Below are 7,996 nucleotides of genomic sequence, written 5' to 3'. Positions count from 1 at the left end.
CCAAGAAAAGGACAGAAGGGCGGGGCAGGGGGAGAGGTCTGAGAGCTAGTCTAGCTCATTGGATTTCACTCCAGTCAACTCTGACCCCTAGAGGGTTTTGGAGGGGATTGAAGGTTGGGTCACAGGACTGGGGGCTCCTATTGGCATGTAGTGAGACAGGGATTGGGGGTATTAAACAACTCGCCAGGCACCTGAGCAATGAAGAATTGTCCCATGTCCTTGCTGCTGCTGTGAGAGACTCTGGCCACTGATGTGCCTCCAGATGGAAACAAAAGGAACAGGAATAAGGGTTCCCACCTGTCCCATCAGGAGGTCATGGACTGCTGACTTCTGAAGGGAATGGACGGGGTTAGGGGTAGGGAAGAGTCTGGGAGCTAGGAGTCACTGCTGCAACTGGCAGACAATTACTAAGCATTAACTCTGGGAAGGTCCCTTTGCTAGGCAGGACCCCAGACCTGTCTCTGTCCTGGAGGAGTTCACAGCCAGGATGGGGAGAAAAAGGAATAATAATAACTCACTTATTAAGCACTGCATGCCAGAATGTGTTTACATCCATCTTTTCATTTAATCCAGTTCTGAGTCTGATTCTATGACTAGCCCCCATTGACAAATGAGGAAACTGAGGCTCTGGGGTTACATGGTGTACCAAGGTCACACAGGTGCATGGGACCAAGTTGGGACACCAAGGTCACACAGGTGCATGGGACTGAGCTGGGACGTGAACCTAGGTATCACACCAAGGCCCACGATCTTTCTAGACTCTGGGCTTTGGGAAGTGATCTGATCTACCCCAGGTAGATATTTGGAGGATCCTTCCCCCTCTAGACATTTTTAGAAACGTTCCCTGGAAATGCCCCCACGTTGAGTATCCTAAGGAAAGGGGAAAAGTGGCCAATGCAGGTTGAGTTCCCCGTACTGAGCTGTCTTGGGGATCCCTTTATGGGACCAGTAAGATGGAGAGAGGCCAAGAGGCTGCTAAGAGGGGTGGTTCCAGGGGTGGGATCCTTAGCTTTGCACACTCGAACTCAGGGTCCATGGCTTCCCAAGAGCCTGTCTCTGGCTGACTAAACTCACAGGAGCCTGACACACAAGCCAGAAGTCAAATGTGTCCACCTCCACGGGGTAAGCAGATCAGAGCCCCGCCCTGGAGCTGCAGGCCTGGTGTGAAACTTGCCTCCACCACTCGCTCACTGATCATATAACCTTGGGGAAGGTTATTAATCTCTCCATGCCTCAGTTTCCTCCTCTGTGAAATGGCAATAAAATGTTCAACTCATGTTCGCCCTCTCTGTCACTACCACTTACAGATTACGTATTCTCTGCTGGGCATCCTGCTAAGCGCTTGTGACCATTGAAACTTCACAGAAATCCATGAGGAGAAGGCTGTTGTATCTTCATTCTACTAGGAAGGAAACTGAGGCACAGTGAAGCAAATAGTTTTAAGTAGTAGGGGCAGGGGCTTGAACTAGGCCCTCTGACTCCAAAATCAGTGTGCTTAATCCCTACAGCTCTTTCTCCTGGGACCAGAATATTCTTGCCTGTCCAACGGGGCTATGCCTCGTACCTGGACACCTATTTGGTTTAAATGAAGGCCCAGCAGAATAGTGAACCTCTTGGAGTTGACCCTCAGTGCTCCGCAACAGAGACCAGAGCCCATTGAGCTTGGAAACCCTGTTTCTACTGGTTCCCTACCCTCCCTCTAATGCGGCCAAATGAATTCTCCCTTGCACCCCCTTTTCTGTGCATCCTTCTGTTCCCTTCTGATAGAGCACAATGCAATTGATTAGACCTCTGTTTTCTCAATTTCAATCACATCCTGGCCCTGCCTCCCTGAGATTACAGGCGGGTCACCTTGATTGTGGTTTCCACCGTTCACAAAACTCTTTAGTCATTTACGAAACCATCTCTCGCCTCATTCACTCCCCCACCTGGCTCTTCTCCTCTGTGATGCTGTGTGGGTTTTACTGGCTTAAGACTCAGAGGGCAATTTTATTTCCAAGTTCGTGGTGGGGGAGGAGGACACCTAATTGATGAATGTTGGGTGTTTCACAGGCATCATCTAATTTGATCCCCACTATGAGGCTGTGCAGAAATGTGATTATTCCCATTGTACAAAAGAGGAAATGAAGACTCTGAGAGGCTTCAACATTTGCCCAAGGTCACACAGCTGGATGGCAGAGTCAGAATTTGAACCTTGCACTTCAAAGTCTCATGCAATCACACTGTGTCATAGTCTCTTATTTAATGGAGCAGCATGGAAACCTATAATAACAACCCAGAGTCAAGTTCGGGGAGGGCATAGTGCAGATGAGTCTGGAGCAACCCCATATATGCCGAAGGTTATATTCATAAAAGAACCAAGTCATTTAGTAATTTTGCACACATTTACTGATGTCTCCTGTAAGCTAGTCCTGACCAGGAGGCAGAGCAGTAAATGATTACAACACTTAGGGGCAAGGTCATTCTGGAGGCCAAGGGAGACTTCTTGGAGGATGTGAAAGAAAAGTCTGCCCAATGAAGCAGCCAGAGGGTGAGATCATCTCACATGAGGGGAACAGCATGTGCAAGTGCTCAGAGATATGGTAGAGCAAGGCCAAGTCAGGCAAGTGCAAATAATTATGTATGGGAGGATTGAGGGTGCAGATGAGGCATGGAAGAAGGTTGGGAGGTCAGAGGCAAAAGGCAGAAGGGTCAGAAATCCAAGGGGTATGGCCCCTTAGTCATGGAGAAAAGTCACAGAAGAAATCTGGGTGGTGGCCAGGACTTATTGGGGGTACCTATATTGAATCCTATTGTTTTGGTACTGAGTTGGGTGGACCTACTACCTACTATCTACTCCAGTAGTTCTCTCCCACTCCCCATTTTACACACACACACACACACGCACACGCACACGCACACACGCACACACGCACACACGCACGCGCGCATCAGCTCCTGGACCGTCCTACAGTGGTGTCCATACTCCCTCTAGTGTCCATTCTGGGTACTACACCCAGAACTCAAGGAAACTTTCCCCTGGGAGGGGAAGACTAGGTCCCTTTTGGAACTTCCCATTTGAGGATGGGAATTCCCTGCTCTCTTAATGGTAGCGAGAATAGGACAGGCACAGGCTGAAAATGACGATAAAGGGTTTGTAGGAGAAAAAGGTCGGGTCCTAATTCAGCTGGACAGGAGGAAGTCAGGAAGGCTTCTCAGTGGAGGTGTTGCTTCACCAGAAACTTGCAAAGGGAGTAAAAGTTTGCTTGGTAAAGAAGGAAGAGAAGGACATTCTAGACTCGACAGAATTAAGTGAGCTCAGAGGGGACCATGCAGGGAGTTACAATTAGGTAGGTGTGACTGGAGCGTAAAATTTGAGGGGCATTACTGGCTAAAGATGAGATAACCAGGTAGGTTACCATGGGGCATGTCTGCCATGCATTCGGGCTAGGATTCTAGGCCGTGGATAATGGGAAGCCATAGGATTTTGAGCAAAGGAGTAACAAAGTCAGATTCCTTTTTCAGAATGAACCCTCTGGTGACCGGTGCAGAGGAGGAATGGGAGGGGAAGAGGTAGGACAGGGATATACCTCATGATACAAAGAACCACACCAGATCCCACTAATAGAAGGACGCATAGCTTTGAGCAGGTCTGTGAACCATACATATCGATACATGTGATGTGACCTCCAGACGCGTCTGGGGGATCCCAGGCTGAGCACCCACAGACAAACAAATCCATAGTAATACACACTCAGATGCATAACTCAGGAGCATGAGCCCAAGGGAAACCAAGGACATACAATTACCTCCAGACACAGCCTGACAGTGAGAACCACACATACCATACCCTGACAGACCCAGGAATTCTCACGTGCATACTCTCTCTCTCTCTCTCTCACACACACACACACACACACACTCACTCACACGCAGTGTGGCTGTCAAGGGTCCTACCCTGCCCCCTTCTGTGGACCCATCCCCCCTCCCACCCCCGTCCTTCACCACCTCCAGCAGGAACAAAGCTGACCTTTGCCCTCTGGCCTCTGGCCTCTCCTCCCACACCCCTTGCCCAGAGGGAGGAGCTGTTTGAAGTCTGGGCTGCAGCTGGGGTTTCCTGTTGCCTGGAGGAATGTGGGAGGACATGGGGGGTGGGGGAGGCTAGCCCAGGAGGAGGGATAATGGGGGCCTGGGGGCCTTAGTTCCCACTGTACCATTATGAGGAGGGGCTTCCTGCTTCCAGGATCTCTAGGGCCCCAGCTCTGAGCTATTCCCATCCTGAGGAGGGGAAGACCAAGGCCCTAAAGGCTCTTGATTCCTGGACCAGTAGCTCAGAGGCTTAGAAGAGTCCCTCAACTTCTCTCAGCCTCAGTTTCTCCTTCTGTGGACTGGGCTGAACCACTCTCTAGCAAACCACTCCTCCCCTGAGGTGAGCTCCAAGAGTGGGGCTGGCCCTAGAATTTCTGTAATTGGGGAAGGCAGTGCCCATGCCCACCCAAGGCTCACACTTCCCTCTGCCTTTTCCGTGAGCCCCAAGGGCCTGGCTCCAGGCTGCTGTGACCTCTCAGTTATTGTCATTGTTATTCTCATGACTCAGTCCCTCAGCTCACCCTTGCCAGTTTTCAAAGTGCTCTCATATCCTTGTGCTCAGTAAATCTCCACAGCCCTGCCTGTAAGACAGGGAAGGGATTACTCCTCTATTTTACACGTAGGAGTATTGTGAGACTCGGAAAGGTGAAGATGCAGGCTCTCCGGGAACAGCAGGTCTTCTCCTTCAAGTCTGCCTTCCGGGGGAGCTTAGAGCTCCCGAGCCCAGCCTGTGGGGACTCTGACGCTATTTCTGAGGACTGGGTAGCCCCCTTTAAGATTGCAGCTATCGGAGCAGATGCGGAATTTTGACACTAGGTGGCAGCAGCAGCCCACGGGAAGAATCTGCCAGAGTTTGTCTGGGAAGACCGCCGCCCCCCCCACCTCCCACAACCCGACATCATTTAGAGAAGCTCCAAGAGAAAGACCAGCCTCTAAATGACGGGGGAAATCCTGTAATGCCTGGTGTCCCACGATGCTCAGTACCTTAGGGGTCAATAGTAGCCACCCTGTCCAGCTGAGACAGCCTGCATGGAAGGCACGTGCTTGGAAAACACAACCTAACTTCTCTTACTCTCTCTTTCCAGGTGCCACGGTCCACCCAGCTGGTCTTGCCCTCTGAGCCTCATCACTAAGTCTCTCCCCTCTTGGGAGTTTCCCAAGTTCCTCTTCATCTCAATCTACCTGGGGCTTCCCATTTTCCCTAAAACACCCAGCTTCCTCCCAAAACTTGGATCTGACTAGGTAGGATCTCCATGCTCTGGGGCAAAGCCTAAGGACTAAGCATGTATGTCATGAAGGTGAGGGTCGGGGTGTGTGGCGTGGGGAGAAAGGGGAGCCTCTTCCACCCTCCCAATGTTAAAGTGTCTCCCATAGGGTACCAGCTAGAGCAAGATGCTAAAGCCTCATTTATTTGCAATAACTTTAGTTTAAGGCTTTGGACCCAAAAGTGCCCCTCACAACTTAAACCACTACTTTCATTAATATCTGACCTTATAATACTTCCCATTCAATGAAGAAATCTCTGAACCCACGGTTTGCCTACAAAAAGGAGCTGCTTCCCAGTGGGGGTCTCTCCAGCTGGCCATGCCAGCCCCCTGATGCCAGATAAACAGGTGAACTGTTTACACTGTTTAGAACCCTAGATCTCTCTCATTGCTGCTGCCCTCCTAGCCCCGCCTCCAACAAAGGGCCGAGAGAGAGTGCTCCCCAGAACCCTCTTCTTTTGCCCTTTGGGGTTTCAGACTGTCCTTAAAGGAGGTGCTTGGGATGGGGAGAGGTGTAGGGAAGGTGGTGACAGGGGAGTTGTAGTTGGAGAAATGTCACCACCTGCCTTTGTCACACTCTGGCCATCACCTGCAGGGTCAAAGGAGGAGTCAGAAACAGGTGGCCCAAGAACAAAGGCACTTGTGGAAGAACTTTAGAAGGAGGAGCGAGACAGACAAAGCCAGCAGACACAGGGCCAAGGAATGTCAGACACACAGAGGAAAAGGGACTAGCAGAACACTAGTCAGGGCTGATGTTGGTAGATACTAGAGACAGGACAGTGACCCTGCATTGTTCCTCTTGGTGTCCCGGTGGGTGTCCCCTGTGAGCCCTGCATATTTCCGTTAACATCTGTTGAATTGAAGTACCAAGGGAGGACACACGGATGCTGGGAATGAAGGTCAGAGACCTGGGAGTCACAATCCCCTGCTATGGCCCAGAGATTAAGCAGTGGGCTTTGGGATCAGACTGTCCCGGGTCCAGCTCCCAAATGAGGGAACCTGGGCCTAGCTCCCCCCATCTCTAAAATGGAAATGACAATCGCACCATTTCACTGGGTCTTTGTGGACAGAGGGGCCCTGCTGTGTCCAGTAAATCGCAGCAGAAGCAACAGCAGTTTCCCTTCCTGAGCTGTCCAGCCACTTCCCCCTCGGTAACCAGGCCCAGACAAGGCACATTCCCATCTGTGGGGATAGGCCAGGCAGGGGGCCTGGAGCTAGGGGCTGGATAACAGATGTGACCTGAAGAGGAGGTAGGTGAAAGTGCTGAGCCCAGCCCCCAGGCCGCAGCAGGAGCTCTGAACTGTTGAATCCGAATCTTGCTTCCTGACCCAACCAAACTGCTCAGTCGGATTCAGGAAGGGGGAGGGGTGCTGTTTGTGGATTAGCCAGGACCTCTGTGCTCTGGTCACCCTTGGACTTCTAGGAAAACTAAGAGTTGGAGGGGCTAAACCCGGAGGTCAGAGCTTGGGACCGGGGTCCCTGAATGAGGAGGAAGCGGTGGTGGGGCTTTGAGATTTCTGGAGCAGCGCTCACGTCAAAACGTCGTGCTTTACTCAGTAGGAAACCTTTCAGGAAGGGAGAACGTCCCCAGACTCGGAAAGCCGGTCCTCCCCTCTCTCTTCTTCGTCTATCATTTAATTGGGGCGCCCCAGAAAGTCGCAGACCCTTTGGCTAATCCCTTGATTCCCTATTCGACTCATTCCATCCTCAGACCCCGCCCCTTCGCTCCCACCCGCAACCTCCGCTCAAGCCAGAGCTCCCCCGCAGGGAACAAGGAACGAGGGAAACACCCCTGGTCTTCGGGAGAACCAGAATCCTTGGTAAACGGAGGACGTGCCCCTCTCCTGGACGAAGGGCCCGCGCTCAGTCCCCGCGGGCTCCCGGCCGCGCCGTCGGGGCAGCGGCTCGGCCCCGCCCGCCCCGCACGCCGAGCGGCCGGGGTGGGGACTACAAGTCCCGGCGTGCCGCGCGCGCGCTCCCCCCTGGGGTTCCGGATGGTGAGCGGCGAAGGTAAGGCGAGCTCGCAGAGGCAGCGGCGGCGGCGGCGGAGACGGAGAGAGGCAGGCAGGCAGGGCGAGGGCGAGAGACGGAGGGAGGGAGCGAGCGAGGCAGACCAGACAGACAGACAGGCGGTTGGGCGGGCGGGCAGAGCGAGCCACCCGCCAGGCTGCGCTCAGCCCCGCTCGCAGCGGAGAGAGCAGAAGGCAGGAGGAGGGAGGGGAGGAGGAGGAGGGAGGGAGAGAGGGAATCCAGCTACCACCACCCAAAGCCAGCGTCTGCTTTCTGTCCTCATTTCCTTTTCCCACCCAGCTCGGAAAGCAGAGAAAGGCAGAGAGAGCGAGAGATAGAGACAGTCAGAGAGACAGACAGACAGCCAGAGAGCGGGAGGGAGGAGGGCGGAGGAGGAGGAGCAGGAGGAGGACTACGCGGGGCGCGTTCCCTCCCAGGTTTGCAATGGGGGGGTGGGGGCGGGGGTGTCCAGGGCTGTGAGAGTGTGTGCGCGGCGGGGGGAGCGAGGGGGGCGCAGAGAGCGAAGGAGTGATCGAGGTGGGGGGGGCGCCGCGGGAGCGGGGGGCCGTGTCCAGCGGAGTTAGCGGCGGAGAATGTGAGCCGAGACGCGAGCCATGCTGTCAGCAACGGCGGGCGGCTCAGGGCTCCTCCAC

The 7,996-nt window shown here is 53.6% G+C and overlaps 1 protein-coding gene across 5 annotated transcripts in view; it reads left to right on the top strand.

Annotated features, from left to right (window-relative positions):
* Nucleotides 1-7,318: 7,318 nt before the first annotated feature.
* The window catches only part of AHDC1 (AT-hook DNA binding motif containing 1), a 64,017-nt gene continuing 63,339 nt past the window's right edge, over nt 7,319-7,996 (top strand). For 4 of the 5 annotated variants that reach the window (XM_004741056.3, XM_004741058.3, XM_004741059.3 and 1 more), the window contains exon 1: nt 7,380-7,780. The gene's annotated coding sequence lies outside the window, so the exon portion shown is untranslated. Of the gene's footprint in view, nt 7,344-7,379; nt 7,781-7,996 lie in introns of those variants that run through there. The other variant, XM_004741063.3, reaches the window with a different exon arrangement.

Source organism: Mustela putorius, unplaced genomic scaffold (genome assembly GCF_011764305.1).
Source record: "Mustela putorius furo isolate JIRA1106 unplaced genomic scaffold, ASM1176430v1.1 tig00003853_pilon_pilon_pilon, whole genome shotgun sequence".
In the NCBI taxonomy this organism is placed as follows: domain Eukaryota; kingdom Metazoa; phylum Chordata; class Mammalia; order Carnivora; family Mustelidae; genus Mustela; species Mustela putorius.
This window is presented reverse-complemented; position numbering and strand designations above follow the sequence as displayed.